Source organism: Hylobates moloch, unplaced genomic scaffold, assembly GCF_009828535.3.
Source record: "Hylobates moloch isolate HMO894 unplaced genomic scaffold, HMol_V3 SCAFFOLD_13, whole genome shotgun sequence".
Lineage (NCBI taxonomy): Eukaryota > Metazoa > Chordata > Mammalia > Primates > Hylobatidae > Hylobates > Hylobates moloch.
In genome coordinates, this window is record NW_026652288.1 from 50,545,976 (window position 1) to 50,568,811 (window position 22,836).

Consider the following 22,836-nt stretch of genomic DNA (forward strand, 5'->3'; position numbering starts at 1 on the left):
AGGGACAGACAGAGAATTGCGACTAGAAATTCGATCGATTGGTACGAGGGACCACGTGGCCAGGGGCTGGCCAATGACCAGGCCGCCCGGGATGAGCTAATAATGGAAGCAATTTGTAACTTTCAGTAGCTCTCTAGGCCTGGGTACCGGAGGGAGGGAGGCGGACAGAGGAGGGGAGATGGGCACCCCCAGTCTTTCCATCCTCCTCATTCGTCTAGGGGCACCCGAATCCCCTATTTCTTATTTCCCCTATCACTCAGGCACTGGCAGGGTCCTTTGCCCACTCCTGTTGGCCGCCGCGGCTTCAAAGCGAGGTAAGCTGGTCCTCTACCCCTCAAACTCTTCACTACCCTCACCCCGTTTACTAGTACCTGCAAACCACAGCCTCCCTTCCTGTCTCATTAGTGAATTTAAATCGGATTTTGTTTTTCCTCTTAGTTGAAAGAAAAAAAAATCTTTTTGTATTCTTTTGTGTAACCTATCTCGGATTTGGAGAAAATTTTAATTCAAATTAATACACTTATATTGGGGGGGTAAGTGGTACTTTCCTCCTTTTCAATGAATTTGTATACTTGCTACTTTATGGAGAGTTTACTTTTCTTTGGGGATGAGTTACACCTTATGTTTTCACATGTGTTACTTCTTTAATGATAGGTTCAACCCCTTTCTCCATTCCATCCTCCAATTTTGCTATTTATAAATATCACCTAATAGATTTAGAGTTTATTCATTTTTCTCCTCCCTCACTAGTTTTTCAGCTGTTACAGAATCACCAAAATTTATTTTTCTCTGTGTGTGGATGAGGTTTTGTGTTGATTCCTCTTTTTGTTTTGTAAATGAATTTATTGTTTGGGAAACTCTTGGGGGGCGTGTGTGTGTAAAAAAGGTCTTTTGATTAATTCCAACCTCTCCTCTTCTGAAGAACAATTTGCTTGAAATGTTTTGTGTATTTTCCCTATTTTTATTATGTTTAACTTGAGGTATTTTACCTTCTTTAAAACCTGACCTCTTTTGGAAATTTAACCTTTTGCATTTTAAACCATTTTTAAAGTTTTTATTTTATAAACTTCAATGGTTAGTAGATTTACTTGCCTTTCTCTGACCTCCTTCACGCACCTGCCACCTCCATCTAAGAACTCCCATCCCCAGCTTCCACAATTTTCAGCTTCCAACGGACTCATCCTCCCCTCTCCTTCCAGCCAAGGAGGGATGCCTGGGAAGTAGACAGTGTCTTTCTTGGGTCAGAACCTATGCTCTGGTTCTAGTTCAGGACACCTCCAGTCTGACCTCCAAGCCAGCAAAACGAGTGAGAGCAGAATTTCTGTTCAACTTTTTCATTTGGTACTAAGTTCTTTCCACTTGGCTGTATTCTGGAGAACTCTGATACATGAAATTGAATTTTAAATTTTCATTTTTTCCCCAAATTCTAAGAAAAGTGCAGGCAGATTGTTTTTCTTCCTTAAATGTAAGCTGTTAGCTTAGGGGTCAGACCTTTGGGTCTTTTACCTCCTGGGGGAGACTTCTCAGAGAGACACACAGTGTTGATTCTCCTTTTAGTTTTGGTTAAGGTAGAAGGGGCAGGGATTGGGGAAGCCCATATTGATCTCTGGCTCTAGCTCTGAACAAAGAAGGGTAGAGAGCTGGCCTGGGGACTTGTCCCTTTGGTCAGTAAGGTTTGGCTTAGGAGAGAGTTTGGAGTAAATCCCAGCGCTGAGGAAATTCTTCTTTTTAGCATTACTGTGAAAATAAACTATTAAAATGGTGTGACATGGCTTCAAACTATTCAGATTCCTTGAAGTAACAAAAATAAAATTACAAGAGTAATTCGTGTTTCCCAAAGATCCGCCTCCAGTGACTGTCCATTTCTCTCAGGGAAACAGAACCCAACTGGCGGAAGTAAAACTGCCGCCCCTCCCCTTTCAGTTCCCCAGTCACATTGACATTCTGGGCACATTTGGCCCAGCCCCCGTCCCTGCTTCTCCCAAGTATGAATCTAAATTACTATTAATAAGGGGCCGCTCCAAGTTAATTGGCATTAAAAGAATTCATTTCAATTTGTTAATATTAAATGAATGCTCTGCACTTTAGCTCCCTTCTTCGCCCTGGATTCCCAGATGAGTGATGGGAAGAGGGGGCAGGGAAGTAGAATGAGGATTTTATTTCTGGCTCTCTAGCTTAGCCACTGTGGTGCCTCCCCTGGGGGTGTGTGATCAGGCACAGTGGGGGCCTGCTTGGGGAAAGTCTGATGGTCTTTTTTGGTGAAATTCATCTGTTTCAGTAGGAGTTGTGGGGGAGGGTGGGAGGGGAGCAGAGAGAGAGGGACGGAATGGTTTGGGGGACTTTGTGGGGAGCAGAGGGACTAGGGAGACAGTGGGAAGGGAAAGGGATGGAGGTCAACAGGAGTTTTGGAGAACAAGGGTTGTAGGCTGTCGGGGGTAAAGCAGATTTGTGAAGAACTGGTGATAGGAACTAAACAACCCACCTAGAAGGGGAGGGGCTTCGAGCAGGGGTGCGGAGGTGGGATTTGAGGCAAAACAGCTAGGGGTTCTGAAACTATTAATATCTAGCTGTGTGTCTCGGGGCAAGTTGCTTAACTTTTCTCTCTGCCTTAGTTTCTTGACCTGTAAAACAGGGATAATAATAATAGAACTTATCTCAGGGGGTTATTCAGAATTAGAAGAAATACATGTCATGTGTTTTCCACAGTGCTTGGCACATAGAAACTGCCAGTAAATGTTAGCTCTTTTTATGGCAGAGTGGTTAACAGGATGGATTCTGGAGCTAGACAGCCTGGTTTTGAATCTCGGTCATGCCTTATGTGAGTGGTATGACCTAGGCAAGTTACTTAACCCCTTGTGCTTTAGTTTCCTTGTCTGTAGAATGGGGTTAATAGTACCTAGCTCAAAGGCTGCTGTCAGGATTAAATGAGTTATATGTATGAAGAGCCTGGAACAATGCCCGTCCCATAGGAAACACTATGTAAGCATTAGTTGTCATTGATATTGTTGCTCTTCTGATCTAGGAAGTTCAAAAATAGAGGCACAGGTGAGCTACTACTTACAAGCTAAGATTGGAATCAGATCAACTCTTTCACTCCTATTCCTGAAGCTAGTCCTGCAACTGGGGCTGCATATGAGGGCTTGGGGAGAGATCCTATAACCCTGGAAGCTGGGATATCCAAGTTCTTCATCTGCTCTAGTTCTTGGGTTGGTGGTCCCTCCAAGACCCATAGACTCGAAGTCACTTCTTTTTCCCTGGGCAGGGTTGGGGTGGGGCTGGTAATGGGAGAATTACTTTCTTGGTCTAATAACTCCCTTTGGTAGAGAGTTAGTCCTGGGAATGTGAGTTGGGGGAGGTTGGGTAGAGCAGAGGAGACTAAATATCGTTTATGTACCAGCCCACACACACTTGACCTCACCAGAGGGTTGGGAAGACAGAGATTCAAAGAAAGGAAGTGATCTGACAAAGTCCTAAAGCTAGAACTTGGCAGAGCTGGCATCTGAACTCTGATCTGCTTGAGGACAAACTTAAAGCCCTTCCATTGCTGCATGATTTTTTTTTTTTTTTTTTTTTGAGACGGAGTCTCGCTCTGTCACCCAGGCTGGAGTGCAGTGGCGCAATCTCTGCTCACTGCAAGCTCCACCTCCTGGGTTCACGCCATTCTCCTGCCTCAGCCTCTCCGAGTAGCTGGGACTACAGGTGCCCGCCACCACGCCCGGCTAATTTTTTGTATTTTTAGTAGAGACGGGGTTTCACCGTGGTCTCGATCTCCTGACCTCGTGATCCGCCCACCTCGGCCTCCCAAAGTGCTGGGATTACAAGCGTGAGCCACCGCGCTGCCTGCTTTTTGAAGGGAGGGATGGGACACGTGTAAACTTGGGCCAGGACCATGGGGTAAATGGAAGATGGGCAAAGATAGAGTATTGGAGTGGGAAGTGGCCAAGCAGGAATTTTTCAATCATGGAAGACTTCCTGAGAAAAGAGATTCCAGATCAGGGTTCAGATGGTAGGGGAATGAGAATAGGAAGTAAACAAGAGGGAAGGAGCCATGCATTGACAAGGAAGGAGAAGAAAAAAGAATTTATGCAAAGGCTGGGTCAGAGTAATGGACATGAATTCGATTTGCCTTGGGTTTGCCTTACCATTTATTGAAGGCATACTATGTACTAAGTACATACATGATCACATTTGATGTTCACAACAGCCCTGACAAGTGGGTTTCTTATCCTTATTTCCAAAAGAGTTCATTGAAGTTCTGAGGGCTTAATCCCTGCTTTAGGTTACACAGCAGTAGCTGGATTTCCTGGCATCAGAACCCTCGCCTAGGCTGCCTCTGAGCATGGCTTCTGTGTCCCAGTCTCAACTTCCATGACTGTTTCAGGTCCTCCTGTTCCCCCGCATTTGTAGTCACTCTTGGTGACTGGGAACAAAGGGCTAGAGCGTGAGCTGAAACTGAAGACAAGGAGTGGCAGGCAGGCAGTGGGGACAGAAACTTTTCTCACATCCACCCATGTGAAGAAGATGGACAGAAGGGTGGTCTTTCTGGAGGGAGGCTTCCAAGCCACTTTCCCGAGACTGCTGATCTTGGGATGAATGGCAGGGACCTGATTGGGTAGGGGATGGATGGTCACATTGTTTTCTGGGTTGTAGACTTTATTTCCCTTCCTTTGGGAAGAGAAGAGGAAGAGGACAGCTCAGGTGTGGGTTTGAGCCCTGGATTAAGACTGCCCATTGTCCACTAAAATCTCTTCTTTCCTTGCTGCATGAGGGTAGAGAGACACCCAGCTGGACACTCCATTTCCCAGCTGCTCTTGTTGCCAGGTGTAGACACAGGGGAATGTGAGGCGAGCATGTCCTCAAAGCCTGACGACATTGGGTAAATTCTCCTTTGTGTTCTCTCTTTCATGAGCTGGGCAGATGTGCCTGAGAAGGTTTGACCAGGCAACTGAAAAGACATCCCTAAGAGAAGACAAAGCAAAGGTATGAAAGGAACACATGTCCCCGACTGACTAGGAGGAAGAGAGCTGCCTGCTGTCTGGAGCTGCTTCCTCCCAGACTAAGTGAGAAATAAACTTCTGTTTTCTACACGCTACTGTGTTTTGGGGCCTTTCTGTTATGGCAGTTTTGCTGTCATCCTTTCTAATTCACCTTCTCACACCAGATATTTCAAATTAAAAAGATTATATCAGGCCAGGTGTGATGGCTGGCAGCACTGTGCGGGGCTGAGGCAGGCGGATCACTTGAGGCCAGGAGTTTGAGAACAGTCTAGCCAACATGGTAAAACTCCATCTCTACTAAAAAATACAAAAATTAGCTGGACACGGTGGCACACTCCTGTAATCCCAGCTACTTGGGAGGCTGAGACAGGAGAATTGCTTGAACCCAGGAGGCGGAGGTTTCAGTGAACCGAGATCATGCCACTGTACACCAGTCTGGGCTACAAAATGAGATTCTGTCTCAAAATAAAAAAAAATGATTACATCAGATCACGGAATAACTATAATAATATTTATTGGGCCAGATAGAATGCGAAGGACTCTATGCACATTATTTACTATAATCTATGTGACAATCCTCTGAGATACGTGTTACTATTATTCCAATTTACACACGAGGAAACAGGTTCAAGGAAGGTAAGTTATGTGCTGAGGGACACACAGGAGGGAGTGGAGCTGGATTTCAAGCCCGCTGGGTGTGCAGAACTGAGCCTCTTCACCATGGGGGCAAATCCCTCCTGAGGACAGGGCTGGAAAAGCCATGGAGATCATCTTGTGCTTGGACAAGCCTCTCGCCAGTCACCACAGGGCCCTGAGACTCCCATTCCTACCTTCAAGAAGCTCAGCAGGCTACTACTCATGTTCATGTTGGGTCACTACGTATGGTTTTATTTGAAGGAAGGACCCCAGAGTTAAAACTTGATTTGAAAACCCCTGATAAATTCAGTCCCCTCCCTCTTTTTACAGGTGAGGCCCAGAGAGAAGACATGACTTGCTTAAGGTCACACACTTAGTTTCTCTGTCAATCTTTCTAAATCTAGGACGAGTTCTCTTCCCACTGTATCAGGCTGCCTCAACAAACAGGGAGGTACAAAAATAACCAAATCCAGGAAGGAGGGCAGTGGTCTGTGTCTCCTCCAATAATTTCATGGGACAGCCAAGCCCATTTCCTTGATTTCCCTTGTGCCCCTCCTGTCGGATATCTGCTTTGGGACCCATCTCTTTTGGGCTTGCAGAGAGAATGGCTGCACCAGTTCTCTACCCTCCTCATCACCCAGATGGTCAAACATGCAAAGGGAAAGGAGAGCCGGGGCCAGAGCCAAGGCAGGCAAAGAGACTCCTCAACCCCCTCCAGTCTTTCCACATTTATATTTTTGGAATTTCAGGCTCCCTCCTCCCCCTAGACCTTTCCTAGTAGCCCACCAGGGAGAAGAAGAGGGAAAACTGCCATAAATTTCTCCTATTTATACAAGATGACAGAGTTTCTTGTGCCAGAAAAAACACAGAAAGGGAGCTGTCAGGCGAGAAGGGACCCAGCCCTATACCTTCTGGGGTCAATTTATCTTTCCGAACCGTGGCTTGGGGGCTACCCTAACATTGCCTGTATGAAATGTAGGCTTTAACTTGGGGCAGCCAGGCCAGACAACCCCTGAGCTTTGTTTCTGATCACAGTTTTCCTGCTTCATCTCAACTTCCCCCTACCCCTTACGCTGTCTTTTTAAAAAACAACTTTCTTGAGGTATAAGTCATGTGTCATACAATTCGCCATTTGAAATGTACAATTCAATGGTTTTAGTATATTCACAGGTATGTCAAACCATCACCATAGTTAATTTTAGAACATTTTCATCACCTCAAAAAGAAATCTTGTAACCTTTAGCTATCACCTCCCTATCCCCCCATATTCCTTCTTGCCCTTAACAACACTAATGTACTTTCAGTTTCTGTAGATTTCCCTATTCTAGACTTTCATATGAATGGCATCATATAATAAGAGACCTGTGACTAGCTTCTTTCATTGAGCATAGTGTTTTCAAGGTTCATCCACGTTGTAGCATTTATCAGTACTTCATTCCTTTTCAGGGCTGAGTAATATTCCATTGTATGGATATATCACATTTTGTTTATCCGTTCATCTATTGATGAACATTTGGGTTGTTTCCACCTTTTGGATATTGTGATTCTCTCTTTGCTCCTATTCTCTAGACATCTTGAATAGTATCCAGTGAGGCCTGTGGGCAAGAATGGGTGTCTCTTATATTTGGGAACACCTAATATCCATGAAAGCAGGGTCTTGGCACATGTCTGCTTTCATATTAAGTACATGTACTAGCTGGAATTTTCCTCCCTCTCTTGTTACTGAGGTGGGGCTGCTCCCTCCTTTATCAATTCTCCCTTTTTATCAAGATTGCTATGTTGGACACTTGCTGACTCTTCAGATTAGGGGATTCAGATCCTTCTCTTGGGGCTTCAGAGACATGGAGTGGATGAATGAATGTCTTCCCATCAGGGAAGAGTTCCCTGAGTCCGGTCTCAAGTGATTATCCAGTGCCTCACAGCGGAAGGAAGGTCTGTGAAGACTCCAGGGTCGAGGGAATGTTATGTTCTTGGAGATATGACTGAGCCCAAAATCCAGGCCTCCAGTTTCCATCTCCTTGCCAGGCCCATTTCAGTCTTCAGACATGCTTTGAGCTCAATCCAGTCACTCACCTAGCAACAGACACTGCCTCTGCCCTCATGGACCTTGCAGTTCTAGTGGTGAGAGTAAGATGAATACAAGTGAACAAAATGATGGCAAGTTGTTCAAGCTTGTAAACACTGTTCAATGAATGAATGAACCAACAAATACTTACTATGTGCTCTGGAAAGAAAATGTGAAAAAAGTCAGAGTTGTAAATCACTTTCTGCTACCACTACCTTTCATAGTCTGGAAGTCAGCATTACTTCTCCATCCCTTGGAGGGGATAGTGGGCAGATATTACAAAATGTTAGCTAATAACAGCTACCACTTATTGGACCAGACATACACCAAGGGGTTTCTATAGTTCATTAATTTTCACCCTTTGAATTAGGCATCGATATTTCCATTTCGAAGATGAGAAAAACCGAGACTCAGGGTTTAAGTAGCTATCTGAAATCACACCCGTAGCAGTAAGTGGCAGAACATTTGCTCTGGACACTGGGATAAGTGTGTGTGTATGGTTTTGGTTTTGTTTTTGTTTTTCATTTTCTGTTTTTGTTTGTTTGTTTGTTTTTGGGACGGAGTTTTGCTCTTGTTGCCCAGGCTGGAGTGCAATGGCATGATTTCAGCTCACTGCAACCTCCACCTCCTGGGTTCAAGTGATTCTCCTGCCTCAGCCTCCTGAGTAGCTAGGATTACAGGTGCCCGCCACCACGCCTGGCTAATTTTTGTATTTTTAGTAGAGACGGGGTTTCGCCATGTTAGCCAGGCTGGTCCCAAACTCTTGACCTTGTGATCCACCCGCCCTGGCCTCCCAAAGTGCTGGGACCACAGGCGTGAGTCACTGTGCCCGGCCATGTATGTGTTTTTATTCCTAGCACTTCATAACAAATGCCAACATCTCTTCCTGTGGCCCTACCACAGAGGGAGCTGATCAGTTTCCCCTCCTGCCCAAAGGCAAAGCAGCCACAGTGGAAGTGCCAGAGTCCTCCCTCACAGCCTTCTGTCTGGTGGTTATTCCCACTTCAAGGATAAGGAAGGAAAGGACCCATTTTGCTTTCAAAGGCTTTTTCCTTCCAGCCCTTGCTGTGTGGCCCGTTGTGTGTGGGAGGGACCATGAGAGGCCTGGATATTGTTAACAAAAGACTTGAACAAGCCAAAGAGCTGATGATGTTGACAAGAAGGGGACCTTAACAAGGCAGATAATCAAACTTTGATGACTGAAAGCCCCTTTTGCATCCCTTCACCCGCTGCTAAATCAGGTGTCTTACATGATCTTGATAACAAATAATAAAAATTAGAAACACATTACAGTTTTCACATGCATTTGTTCACTTCTCACAGCAAACATGAGAGGTATCTAAGGCTGAGCAGCTTATTACAGAAAAAAAGTTTATGGGACTAGAACCTTAATTTTATGTAACAAAATTTATATAGAGCTTACCATGGATCACATACTCTCCTAAATAGTTCAAAACTTTCATTTTTAAAGAGATGGGGGTCTTGCAGCCAGGCGCGGTGGCTCACACCTGTAATCCTAGCACTTTGGGAGGCCAAGGTGGACAGATCACCTGAGGTCAGGAGTTCGAGACCAGCCTGACCAACATGGTGAAACCACGTCTCTACTAAAAATACAAAACACAAAAATTAGCTGGGTGTGGTGGTTCATCCCTGGAATCCGGAGACTGAGGCAAGAGAATCTCTTGAACCCAGGAGGTGGAGGTTGCAGTGAGCTGAGATCATGCCATTGCACTCCAGTCTGGGCAACAAGAGTGAAACTCCATCTCAAAAAAAAGCGGGGGGAGCGGTCTTGCTATGTTACCCAGGCTGGTCTTGAACTCCTGGGTTCAAGCAATCCTTCCACCTCAGCCTTCTGAGTAGCTAGGACTATGGGCCCATGCCACCAGGCCTGGCTGTATCTCGTAACTATTAACTCATCTACTCTTTTTCACCACCATATGAAGTAGGCATTACTTTTATTCACATTTTTTAAGATGTGGAAACTGAGGCATGGTAATCAAGTATCTTGCCCAAGGTTGTACAGCCAGCAGGTGGTAGAACAGGGATCTTGAGCCCAGACCCAGCGTCTGTGTCTAACCGCTTCGTCAGGTGGGCTTCGCATGGGGACTACACTTGAAACTCCAGTTTGTTAGTCTGGTGCCCCTGCTTCCGCCTGCCTCCCTCAGTCTTTACGGCCCATTGGAAAAAGCAAGCCAGAGCTGTGGCTCCCAGGGTGATGATCCTTCAGCTGCCTCCTTGGCACTGTCATTCTCTCCTCCCATCTCCTGCCAAGGGCTGCAGCTGAGAATACCACAGGCGGTTTGCCATGGATCAAGATTTCTCTCGAGAAAGAGCTCACAGAAAGGCTCCTGTGAGAAAGGAAGTCACTTGCTACTCCCCTTATTCCTCCATCAGGAGGAGCCAGATGAGGTCACTGCCATTTGAGTGGGTGCTATCAAAGCACAGCCTCTGGCCAGCGTGGAGACAAACGTGGGCTGTGTGGCCCGTGACTGAGTAGCTGAAAGGAAACCTGAGGTGGTAGATGATGGAACTGATTGAAATAAAACTTCTGTAGGAATGCTGCATGTCATTCATTCAACAGTGCTCCCTGACCAGGGCCCAGGGCTGTGCATAAGAGCTGCAAATGGGTTTCTTCATTCGTTTACATATCTATTTGCTTATTTATTCAATAAATTCTGATTATGCCCCTAAGAGGCACTGTGCTAGATGTCAAGGATGAACAAGACAAAATCCCTTCCCCACAGGGGCTCCTGGTCTAGAGAGGGGAGGAGGAAGGAAGATCCACAGTGATTTGTATCATATACTGAGGAAAGAGAGTCATTTACTATCGCCGTTTGACATCCGCACCCCCAGTGCGGTCCTTCTCTTTGTCTCTCCATGCTGGGAGTGAGCAGTCCCTGCCCTGCTGCCCTTCAGACACAGCCCTCTTCCCTCAAGCTGCCCTCTGCCTGGATCCCACCTTCCTTGTGAGCTGGAGTATTTGTGTTGAAGGAGTCTTGACTCTCCTTCCCTGTCAGTCACTGTTTGGCTGCAGGCAGTGACAGAGGTGGCAATAAAGCAGCAGAGAGAAGGCTTTGGTATCGGAGCAGGGACTCGTGGGTGGGATGGGACGGGGATGGTTTTCTGTTTGCCCCACTGCGTTCTCTGTGCTGCTCTGCCCAGGGAGGCTGATCTCCGCAGACTGTGTCACCTGGGCCCCCAATCTCTCGGCCAATAGAGGTCCCGGCTGGGAAGGGGGAGAGAGGAGTCAGGGTATTTGTTTCCCCCATTCCCTGTCAGCCCCCTTTTTTGCCTGCCTGAAGCTCTGGTGGTGGTTGTGGTTCCTCCATGGTCACAGCTTTGATGAGTGGCCTCTCTCCTGTGTCCTGTGACCCCAGTTGGCATCGGGCTTTGGTAGAGATATTTCTATCCTGGTGCCACACTAGCCCTTATTAGTTTTCTTCATCTGGTCTATGCCTTTAGAAACTGTCACATCACTAAACCCTTCAGTGAAACCCTTTCGAATGTGTCATTTATTTTCTGTTGCCGCCCTAACTGGCTCACCTGGGTGCAGAGGAGGTGGGGACAGAGCAGGTTGGGGCTCCAGTTCAGCTTTATTATCCCTCTTTTTCAGGGTTTCCCAGAGGAAGAGAGAGAATTTGGACAAATGAATGAGGGACAACGCTCTCCTGAGGGTTTTCTTTAAGGGGCGAGGATCACTGCCGCTAGCTCCTTTGAAAGCAGAATTAAGAGGTAGTGCAGGAAGGCATAGCAGGAAGGCTCATGGTTAGACCACAGAGAAGGAAGCAGCCACTGCTGGGGACCTACCCTGTGCTGGTCACTGACAAGCTGTCTCGTTAAACCTTCCTAGACCCTCAACCCCTCCTCGTATCTTATCCTCATTTTACAGATGAGAAGAGTGCGGCCCAGGGAGGTAAAGATCTGGGGAGCAGGATGAGAGCTTCACTCTGTCTCAGTTGCTCTGGCAAAGAGAAGCCTCACCTTGTGATTAAGGGATTGGGAGGGTGACAGATAAATCTTGGCTTAAGTGTCAGCATAGCACTGGGAATCTGGAGCTAGGCAGCACTGGCTTGACTCCTTGGATCTGCCTCTTACTAGCTGTGTGATATTGGGCATGCCTCTGTTTCCCCATCTATAAAAATGGGGCTAATGATAATAACACCTGCCTTACAGGTTGTGTAGAAGGTTGAATTTGTAGTTACGAGGTGCCCAGGAACAGTGCTGGCACACAGTGAGCGCCATACACAAGTGTTGAAGAATGGAGCCTCCTGCTCTCTCTTTATTTTCCACCCCCTGCCCTCTTCTCATTCCCCTCCTCCCCTGCCTTCTCCTCACCATCCTGAAAAAGGGTGAACAGCCACCTAGGGGCCCCTGGACAGGCATGTTGGTCCCAGGCCCTTTGTGAGCATGCTTTTACCTGCCCTGCCCCCTGTCATCACCATTCTGGACGGAGCAGCAAGGATGGAGACACTTAGTTGGGCTATCCACTCCAGGTCCAATGCCAGTGGGATCAGCTTCGGTGGGATGTGCACAGACTGGCCTCTTCTCCCCAGCCCCCTCAACTTCCCAGAGTTGCAGGGGGCCTGGGAGTTCTTGGTAACAGCACATTAAAACCTCTGTTTGTGGGAACTTTAATTTAAACACAAATTAGAGACGGCAAATGACTCTGGCAGCCAGATAAGCCATCCCGGGAGAACAAGGAGAAAGCCAAGAGAATCAGCCCAGATAAGGCCTGAATTTAAACTACTGGTGATACCCAGAAGCCTGGGACAGACGAAATCTAGGGGTCCTGAATGAAGAACCCCAGCAGCTCCACACCCCAGTTGCCCTTGCTCTGGGCTCTATGCCAGCTCCCTCTCCTGTGTTCTCTATATTTCTTTTTGCAAAATTCTCTTTTTTTTTTTTTTAGATGGAGTCTCGCTCTGTCACCCAGGCTGGAGTGCAGTGGCGCGATCTCGGCTCACTGCAAGCTCCGCCTCCCGGGTTCATGCCATTCTCCTGCCTCAGCCTCCCAAGTAGCTGGGACAACAGGCGCCCGCCACCACGCCCGGCTAATTTTTTGTATTTTTAGTAGAGACGGGGTTTCATCGTGTTAGCCAGGATGGTCTCGATCTCCTGACCTCGTGATCCGCCCGCCTCGGCCTCCCAAAGTGCTGGAATTACAGGCGTGAGCCACCGCGCCTGGCTCTTTTTGCAAAATTCTAACCTGATTCTTTGGCTCCATCCCTCCCACCCCCACCCGACTGTTTTAGAGAATGCACTTTCTTTACCTTGCTTCCCAAAGCAAATAAATAGTGACCTACTATTCTGAGAAAGTTCTACTTGTTATCTAACCTCCATCTATGCTACTACCTTTAGAGTCTAATACATCCTGCTTAGTGGTAGCTCTGGGAGTTTCTGTCCAGGTGGCAAATGTGGCGTAGTAAAAACAACCTGAAAAAGACCTGGGTGAACTTCTCTGCATCTCAGTTTCCTCATCTGTATGGTGAGTGTGTGAGAAAGAATCTCTAAGGACTTGTAAACTCTGCCTTCTCACAGAGAATCTGAGGACAAGGACATCCCAGGAAATCTCTATTGTTCTGGAACCCGTGAATTTTCCACTCTTCTACTGTTTGGGAGTGAGCGTGGGGAGAGCAGTCAAGCCTGTTGATTCCTTTCTGGGAGGGGTCTACAGGCTTTGCTTCCACCCCTCCACCCACAACCCAGGCTCAGGCCAGGCCCAGGCCCAGGCCCAGGCCCAGGAGACAGGCTGCCTTTCCAGTTCTGTCAAGGCCTGCTGAGCCCAGCTCTGTGGGGCTGGGGCTGCTAAGATGTTTTCTCTGTCCTCTGGGGTAGGAGCAACATATGTTCCCTCTGTCACAGCACCTGTGAGGGTGGCAGAGGGATGGCAACCCCCAAGAGGGCAGAGTTCCATCTCTCCAGCTGACCTTGAAGAATCTTTTTATCCTGTTTTTCTGGGAGGCTTAAAGTGAAGGCAGAGGGAGATATCACACAGTCCCAAAGCCCCCACTAAATGAGGAGCTACTGTCTTTCATCTTTCATGCAGGGTAAAAGAAGACACCTCAGCTACAGCAAGAGGAAAGAAGGTCAAACCACAGGCAGAACTTTCAGGTTGAATGTTAGAGCAGACTGTGATCCCAAGAGGTCATCCAAGACCCTTGGTCTCAGAGGATGCCTATGAGGCCCTGGTCCCTGGCTGGGATGGGGACAATAATCCCAACAGCCCCATGCCAGACCGACTTGGGAGTCAGAAGTTCCCCGGGACTAGAATAGGACTTTGGCATTTTCCCTGGCCTAGGGCCCCTAGACAGAGGTGGGCAGCTGCCATCAGGAGCCTGGGGCCCAGCTGTGTCCTCACCTTGCCCGCCTCCCTCCTCCTGAGTGCCTGGCTGCCCCTGGAGCCCCAGGCTTGCCTGCCATCTGGGTAGCTCAGAGGAGAGCCCACTGCCAAGGGAGTGCCAGCATTGATTTATAGCCCACAACCTTGGCAGGCTCAGGCTGTGTGCCCGAACCGCCTTTGCTCAGGAAAGAGATGCTCCTCTTAAAGGGACAGTGCAGAGGAATGCAGGAATGTCCAGGACGAAAGCTTGGCAGGGGGCTGGCAAGGAAGACCTCCACCCATCAGCACTCTGGGTGACTGTCACTCCCTAGGGAAACTTCTCCCTAGGGAACCACCCATCATGCCTGTTATCATACCCTATCCTTTGTAGACTTGGCCCAACTGTAACATATTAATATGTTTACTGTCAGTCTCTCCCACTAGACTGTAATCTCTAGGAGGGTAGGAACCAGACCCATTGTGCTCATTGCTGAATATTCAGCACCCAGCACAGTACCTGGCGCCTAATAAGATCTCAGTAAGAATTTGTCAAGTGTAGGAAAGAATAAATGAAGGTCCTTGTCCATGAGGTGGAGGGAAGCCCATGTGTCTTAGTGCCTGCCATGGTTTCCAAGACCCTACAGCATCTGCTGCTACCCCCAGGATCTCTCCCTCCAGGACCGTTCCTCACCCCTGTCATATCAACCCAGGACCAATGGGGCCAATCTTATCTGGATACCCTTGCCTCCCCACTTTCCTTGAGTCACCTTTCTTAAGTCCTTCACACAATGTTCTTTTCCTCCCATTTTCCTTCCTCCAAGATACTTTCTCAGATTACCTACGGCCTCAGTCCTTGATTCAGATATTCTTTCAGATAATCTTTTATTTTTATTTATTTATTTTTTTTATTTTTCTTGAGACAGAGGCTCCCTCTGTCACCCAGGTGGGAGTGCAGTGGCAGTCTTGGCTCACTGCAACCTCTGTCTCCTGGGTTCAAGTGATTCTCCTGCCTCAGCCTCCAGAGTAGCTGGGATTACAGGCTTGTGCCACCATGCCCAGCTAATTTTTGTATTTTTAGTAGAGACGAGGTTTCACCACGTTGGCCAGGCTGGTCTTGAACTCCTGACCTCAAATGATTTGCCCGCCTCAGCCTCCCAAAGTGCTGGGATTACAGGCATGAACCACTGTGACTGGCCTATCCAGCAATATTTACTGAGTATCTACTATGTGCTAGGCACTGGTTGCCAGGAATTCATGAATAAATGAGACAGGCATAATCCCTGAACTCAAGGACCATACATTTCAGAGAGTGAAACAGACAAAAAAATAAGTAAGCAAGTTAGCAAATACATACATGCAATTGTGAGACCTGTTGTGAAGTGGGTAATCACAGACAGGGTGGAGCAGGGACCCTTTAAACTGGGTGGTCAGCTAGGCATGGTGGCTCATGCCTGTAATCCCAGAACTTTGGGAGGCTGGGGCAGGCGGATCACCTGAAGTCAGGAGTTCGAGACCAGCCTCACCAACATGGAGAAACCCTGTCTCTACTAAAAATACAAAAATTAGCCAGACATGGTGGCGCATGCCTATAATCCCAACTACTTGGGAGGCTGAGGCAGGAGAATTGCTTGAACCTGGGAGGCAGAAGTTGCCGTGAGCTGAGATCGTGCCATTGCACTCCAGCCTGGGCAATAAGAGCAAAACTCTGTCTCAAAAAAATAAAATAAAATAAAATAAAATAAAATAAAATAAAATAAAATAAATTGGGTGGTCAGAGAAAGTTTCTCTGAGGAAGTGACACTTGGGCTGAGGTTTGAAGAATGAGAGGCAGCCATGTAAAGAGTGAGGAAACAGCATTCTAGAGACAGTTCAGTCACCTGGGTGTGCACAGCAGCATTTGGGGGATGGGAGTGGGAGAGGAGCTTTCCCAAACTGCACACTCCTATCTCTTTTACATTTTGAAAGCCCCTACCCTTCCAATGTGGGAGGACCATTGCTTAAAATCTTTGGAGAAGCAGCCCTGGCCTTACCTGGAAGCTGGTTAGAAAACAGAGCTCAGGTGCCACCCCAGATCTACTGAGTCAGAATCTGTATTTTAACCAGGTCCCAGGTCATTTGTATGCACAGTGGTGTTTGAGAAGCAGTGTTTCAGGAAACACCTCACAGGGGGAATGGAGTGTGAGGACCTCAGAGGATGTGAGGTGAGTGGGGTTGGGGGGTTGGTTGCTGAAGAGTGGATTTGAATCAGAGACGGGGGTCTGAGTGTGTATATGTGCCTCTGTGTGTGTGTTCCTCCAGCCCTAATGACTGTGGGCTCTCTGAGGATGTGCATCTCCAAGCGCTTTTCCTTCTATGGGTGTGGAGTACCAGGGGATACTGTACATCTTTATCCCACTGTGACAATGCCCCCACTTCCACATACACCTGTGAGTCAAACAGAATCTGCCAACCTCTGGATGGTGGGAGCATCTCGGAAGCAAGGCAAGGCAAGGAGATCCTTTGTTCCTGACCTCCGGCAATCCATTTATTTGACCTGAGTCTCATAAAGGCGTCCTGATGAGCCCAATCGCTTGCTAATGGTTATGAGCTGAGACCTGGGGATTTATGGCTGAGGCCTCCGTAGCCACGAACAGGAGTAGGGCTGCGCACAGGAGACCAGGCTGTGCATGTCTTCCGTTCATGGAGGCTTGTAGGCAGAACCACGGCGGGGACTACCACACCCCCACCTCCAAATCTGGAGCAAAGAACATTGCCCTGGGTGCGGGAAGGTGGGCTAAGGAGAGAAAAGACCTCTGGCTGGAGATGTCCAGGGATGAAGGGTGAGTGTCTGGGAAACTGGCCTGATTTGGCTGGGTGGGGTACAGGGGGAGATACTGGAGAAGTGAGTGGAAAGGGCACTGGAATTGGAGCCAGTCAAACTGAGGCTCAAATCCTGGATCTGCTTTCCACCCGTGTATGACACTGGACAAATCATGGCTCTCCTGAGCCTCATTTTTCTCATCTGTAGATGGGAATTGTGACGCCATCTCATAGGTTTGTGAGAATTAAATGAGCCCAGGTACAGTGGCTCATGCCTGTAATCTCAGCACTCTGGGAGGCCAAGGTAGGAGGATTTCTTGTGCCCAGGAGTTCAAGACCAGCCTGGGCAACATGCCGAAACCCTGTCTCTACAAAAATACAAAAATTAGCCAGGTGTGGTGGCATGTGCCTGCAGTCCCAGCTACTCAGGAGGCTGATGTGGGAGCATGGCTTGAGCCCAGGAGCTTGAGACCGCAGGGGGCCATGATCATGTCACTGAACTCCAGCCTGGGTGACAGAGTGAGATCCTATCAAGAGAGAATTAAATGAGATAATGTTTGTGAAAAGCACTTCAAATACCAATTGTATATATTTAAGTGGGTCAAGAGATTGGGATTCTAATTCCAGCTCCACCACTAACTTGCTGGGATTCTAGCACTGGTTTTGTTACCAATGGCTTTTTTTTTTTTCCCTGAGACAGGGTCGCACTCTGTTGCCCAGACTGGAGTGCAGTGGTATGATCTCAGCTCGCTGCAACCTCTGCCTCCCAGGCTCAAGCAATTCCCCTGCCTCAGCCTCCTGAGTAGCTGAGATTACAGGCATGCTCCACTACTGCCCGCTAATTTTTGTATTTTTAGTAGAGACAAGATTTCGCCATGTTGGCCAGGCTGGTCTCGAACTCCTGACCTCAAATGATCCACCTGCCCTGGCCTCCCAAAGTGCTGGGATTTCAAGTGTGAGCCACCCCGCCCGCCCAGTTACCAATGGCTTTGTGACCTGGGGCACATCACAGACCCTTTCTAGGTCTTAGTTGCCCCATAGATACCAAGAGGGGACACAGTGCTCTTTTGGTTGCCTCCAGCTCTGATGTTTTGTGGTTCTAATGAGGAGTCCTTGTTTGAAAATGGAACTTTGGAATGGTTTGGATCTCATTCTGGCCATAGAGAGGGCATCATTGCAACTGTGGCTTCAGGGCCAATGTGCGGTTAGGGGGGCTGAGACAGAACAGCCCCCTCTTCCTCGATAGTGCCATCCTGTGAATACAACCCCTGTATGGGTGTGGAACACAGTGTTGGGGAAGACTGGGCAACAGGGGTAAATAGGAAAGGCCCTGTGGTAGGGAGTTAGCTGGGTATCCACGGAAATGCCTGAACTACTCGTGCCTTTTGCACAAGTAGGTCTTCAAATAATCTCTTCTGCTTCCCTCTTCCTCACTCTTTCCCTGTCTAAGGTGTGTGGTGGTGGGGTGGGTGTGTGTGTGTGTGTCTGACCTGATTGGGAGAGTAAGCCAAATGGAGTGGAGTGGAGAAACGTCCCCAAAAGTCCCAGGGAGAGACCTAAGGATTCCTAAATCACAGTGCAGAATAGGGTCCCCCACCCTTTTCCCGTTCTGGGAACATCCTGAAGCCAGTCACTGTGGGAGACAGACATGACCCCCAATCCAGCCTCACAGACCCCACCCCTCTTCCATGCTTTGCCCTACCCTCCTTCCTTGTGCTTGTATCCTAACCTTAAGCTCTAGAGACCTCTAGGTCCCCAGAGAGCAGCCTATTCAGTGACGTTTATTTTACTGAGTGCATGTTATGTGCCTTGCACTGGGCCTGGAGCAAGCGCTAAGGAGTGAAATTAGACCTGATCCCTGCCCTGAAGATGTCACAGCTGAGTAGGCAAAAGACTTTAAACAGATAATGGCAACACGATGTGCTAAGGAACATCAATGTACAAGATAACAGGTAGTCTGTATTTATGGGAGAGGGAGGCGTAAAAGAAGATGCTTCAGCTGCTTTCTAAACATGTTTGTTGTTGTGGAACATTAAAAACGTACGAAAACAGAGCAGTGTAGTGTCCTCATCATGCGGCTGCAACAATGGTCACACCAGGATCTTGGTGTGTCTATACTCCCACCCACGTTCCATACCCCACTGCACCATTACTTGGGGTGGAACTGGGTTGGTTTTGAAGGAGGAACAGCAATTCCCCAAGTAGAAAGTGCTGGAGGGAAAAGCTTGCAGGCAGAGGGGATGCCCTGCTCAGAAGCTTGAGCAGTGCCTGATGCTGGTGCACCAAACCGAAGCTGAAGGAGTGGGACAAGATGCTTTGGCCCCTGTGCATGCAGGCCCTAATCCATCTGTCACACAGCGTGCCCTGTGTCTCCTTTTGGAACTCGGGTCTCCAGGCAAGTCTTCGGCAGAGCCAGGTTAGCGCAGAGCCAGCCCTTTGAGTGCAGGGAATGAGGAGACACCGCTAAGACGGGAGGGCCTTGGCTGGGCGTCGGCGGAGGCCTTGGTGGGCCTAGAGCGCTAGGGACTGGCACGCACCGGCACTGGCGGGCAAAGCGGGCGCAGTAGGGCCCTCCACCCCGCGTCGGCACGCGGTCTTAAATATTACCCCGGAGTTTTCAATTATCTCTCTTTAATGGATTTGCAGGGGCTCTTTCATCAAGCGCGGGGTGGCTGGGTGTGGGGGTGCGGGGAGCGCGCGGCGAGGGCTGGAGCTGGGAAAATGGCCCATATTTCAATATTAAAGCCCTTTACGATCGTCAGCAGCATGAAAGATGCTGCAAATAAAACGGAGCCGCCCGCGCCAGCCTCTCCATCTCGCAAGTTTTAATTAACGCTGAGGGGGAGGCAGCTGACAGGCGGGTCGGAGCCGGGCCAGGGGCGGATCTGGGAGCCTGCGGATCCCAGATTCCGAACTGGAGCGGCAGGGATCTCGCGGGCCGGGCCAGGCGGAGGCGGAGGGTGGTGGGCTCCGAGTCCCGGGCGAGGGCGCGGAAGATGCCCGTGGAGATGGGCAAGGCTGAGGGATGGGGGACAGGTTGGAAGGTCTCTGAGCATCTGACGGGGAAACAAAACTCTGCAACTGAATGCAGGAAGCTTTATTCTTAAAGGTGAGGGGCTTGTGGCCAAATCATCGAGCTCTTCAACCCCAGGCTCCTTCAGCCCGCGTCCTTCTGCCTCTCTTCTTTCGGCCAACAATTCCCCCAAACGCTGCCCCTCATCGATTCCCGGTCCCCTCCCACCTCATCCTGTGGCCCCTTGTTTCGGGAGGCAGGCGTGCTTCTGTGACCCCGCGGCTCCTGTTCTGGGACGTCTGCTTTCTCCATCACTCCCTGGCTTCCCGGGCGGGCCCCATCCTCCGGAGCAGAGCGGAGCAGGGCCCACAGAAGCGCCACTGTTCTGCCTTGGCAGGGCCTGGCCCGACAGCTTGTGCCTGCGCAGCAGACCCATCCGTCAGGCGGGAAGGATGGAGCGACGTCCGGCTGCCCGCTCTGAGGACTCCCCAGGGAGACACCTCTGGCCTTGGCCCAGACTCCTCTCTTCCCTTCTCTCCACCCGCCAACCCTCCCCCCAACTACCAGCTCAGTATATGCTTCTGTCTCTCCTCCTTTCCTTGCTTCTCCTCCTCCCTCCCATACGCATGCAGCCTGGGGCCTGGGGCCCAGGAGAGCCACTCCTCTCATGGGTCACACTGAGAAGTCCTCCCTCCACCTGCACCCACATGGCAGGGCATAACTCTAAAGCTTAAAACGATCCAGCGATCTGGCCGGGCGCGGTGGCTCAAGCCTGTAATCCCAGCACTTTGGGAGGCCGAGGCGGGCGGATCACGAGGTCAGGAGATCGAGACCATCCTGGCTAACATGGTGAAACCCCGTCTCTACTAAAAATACAAAAAATTAGCCAGGCGTGGTGGCGGGCGCCTGTAGTCTCAACTACTCGGGAAGCTGAGGCAGGAGAATGGCGTGAACCCGGGAGGCGGAGCTTGCAGTGAGCCGAGATCGCGCCACTGCACTCCAGCCTGGGGGACAGAGAAAGACTTGGTCTCAAAAAAATAAAAAATAAAAAAAGATCCAGCGATCTCAGTGGACCACAATCCAAAGCTAAGTCAGCCAACCAACACTCAAGGGCTTAAATCAAGGACTTTGGGTAAACCCTGTAGAGTGGAGGAATTAGAAAAATAATACAAATAAAAGACATGGTCATTATTCCTGGGTATTTACAGATACTTTGTGCTTCCTGAAACGTTTTGCAGAAATCACATTCTCCTCTCATTGTGCTACACAGCTTGTAAGCACCAAGACAAGAAATTCTATGATAAAGCAAAAAGAAAAGAAATGAAAAAATCCTCTTCTACTTTCATCTTGGTGTGTATTTTTTCTTGTCAATTTCTGATAATCTATCAAGCCTACTTAAAATAGCGCCTGCTTATGCAGTATGGTTAGGATGATGAACACACACTTAAACAGAATAGGGAATAAGTACAAACTACAAGGGCTGTGGGGATGCAGAGTAATAGGACAAGTGGTGAAAATTAAAACATTTTTGGCTTAATCAAGGAGTACTTCCTGGAGGAGGGGAGACCTGATTTGGAAGGAGAGGTGATATAAACTTGAAAAGAAAGTTCCAGATGTGGAAACACTGGTTTTATTCTTTATTTTTATTTTGAGACAGGATCTTACTCTGTCACCCAGGTTGGAGTGCAGTGGCACAATCTTGGCTCACTGCAACCTCCACTTCCCGGGTTCAAATGATCCTCTGCCTCAGCCTCCTGAGTAGCTGGGACTACAGGCGTGTGCCACCGTGCCCAGCTAATTTTTTTGCTTTTTTTGTAGAGACGGGGTTTTGCCATATTGCTCCAGCTGGTCTTGAACTCCTGGACTCAGGTGATCCCCTGCAGCCTTGGCCTCCTAAAATGCTGGGATTATAGGCGTGAGCCACCACACCTGGCTAACACCGGTTCTGAAATTAGGCAGAATCTATATTTTACTTCAGGTTGAGGAGCAGATAATCTTGGCTACATTTTCCCTGACAATATAGTAAGATGAAAGAAGCCTTGTGCAATAGCAGGAAGAATTCAGGGTAGACAGTGGGATCTTGGCTAATGCCGGAGACTAAAGTGAATGGAGAGAGACCCTGAAGCACCCTTCTCCCATACTTGGCTATGGGCTATGGGAGGGATGCCTGGACTCTGAGACTTGGCCACCATGTTGTGTTTTGCCATTAGAAGCTTCGGACATGAAGTTGAATAAGGCAGGAATGACCTCACAGCATCAACCACAACCCCTAATGTGGTTGGAGAAGGAGGGAGAGAGGGCAAAGAATATCTTCCTCTTACTCAGATTGTAAGTGGAGAAACTGAAGTCCATTCACTCAAATTGGTAAGTGTCTACTGAGCAGCTCCTATGTGGCAAGCACTATATAGGCCCTAAGGATACAGAGATGATCAGGGCATGGTCCCTGTCAACACGGTGCTCACAGTCTAGTGGGAAATGGAGTTCACTCGTCATTCTATCATTTAATCAAAAACAAAAAGTACTGAGCACTTACTCTGAGCCAGGCAGAGTTGCAGGTGCTGGAGATGCAACTGTGAACAAGACAGACCCAATCCCTGCCCCATCAGAGAGTACTGCCTGGTGCAGAAGACGCATACATAAACAGGCAGCTATAATTCAGGGTGATGTATGCTACGAAGGGGAAAGGACAGTTGCCATGGGGTGGTGTATCCATAGATATGCCATAGATCCATAGGTTCCCATGAGGGGAATCTCTCCGAGTCTGTGAAAGGGGATGCGAGGATGATGTGGAAGAAGCAACACCAAATCTGATCTGCTCACAAGGTGCGCAGAAGTCAGGTGTGGGATGGCATGGGAGGGTGTCCCGGGCCTAGAGTTTGTGTTCCTTTTCAGCATCTTACTAGGAGCTTGTGGCCAAATCAGGCCCAGACAGAGCTTCTTCCCTCTAGTCAGGGGATAGCAGTGGCCTGCACCAACACAGCTCTTCCAACACCAGCAGGGGAAACCA

General features: G+C 48.8%; 1 long non-coding RNA gene across 2 annotated transcripts; it reads left to right on the plus strand.

Annotated features, from left to right (window-relative positions):
- The first annotated feature begins 122 nt into the window (after positions 1-122).
- LOC116480977 (uncharacterized) lies at positions 123-12,327 on the plus strand. 2 transcript variants are annotated; one of them, XR_004251394.2, is made up of 4 exons: positions 128-314; positions 4,910-5,060; positions 11,312-11,611; positions 12,192-12,327. It is a non-coding gene; the product is annotated as an uncharacterized LOC116480977 (long non-coding RNA). The 2 variants fall into 2 exon arrangements; XR_009209250.1 differs by lacking the exons at positions 11,312-11,611; positions 12,192-12,327 and having other exon boundaries at positions 123-314; positions 4,910-5,092.
- The last annotated feature ends 10,509 nt before the right edge of the window (positions 12,328-22,836 follow it).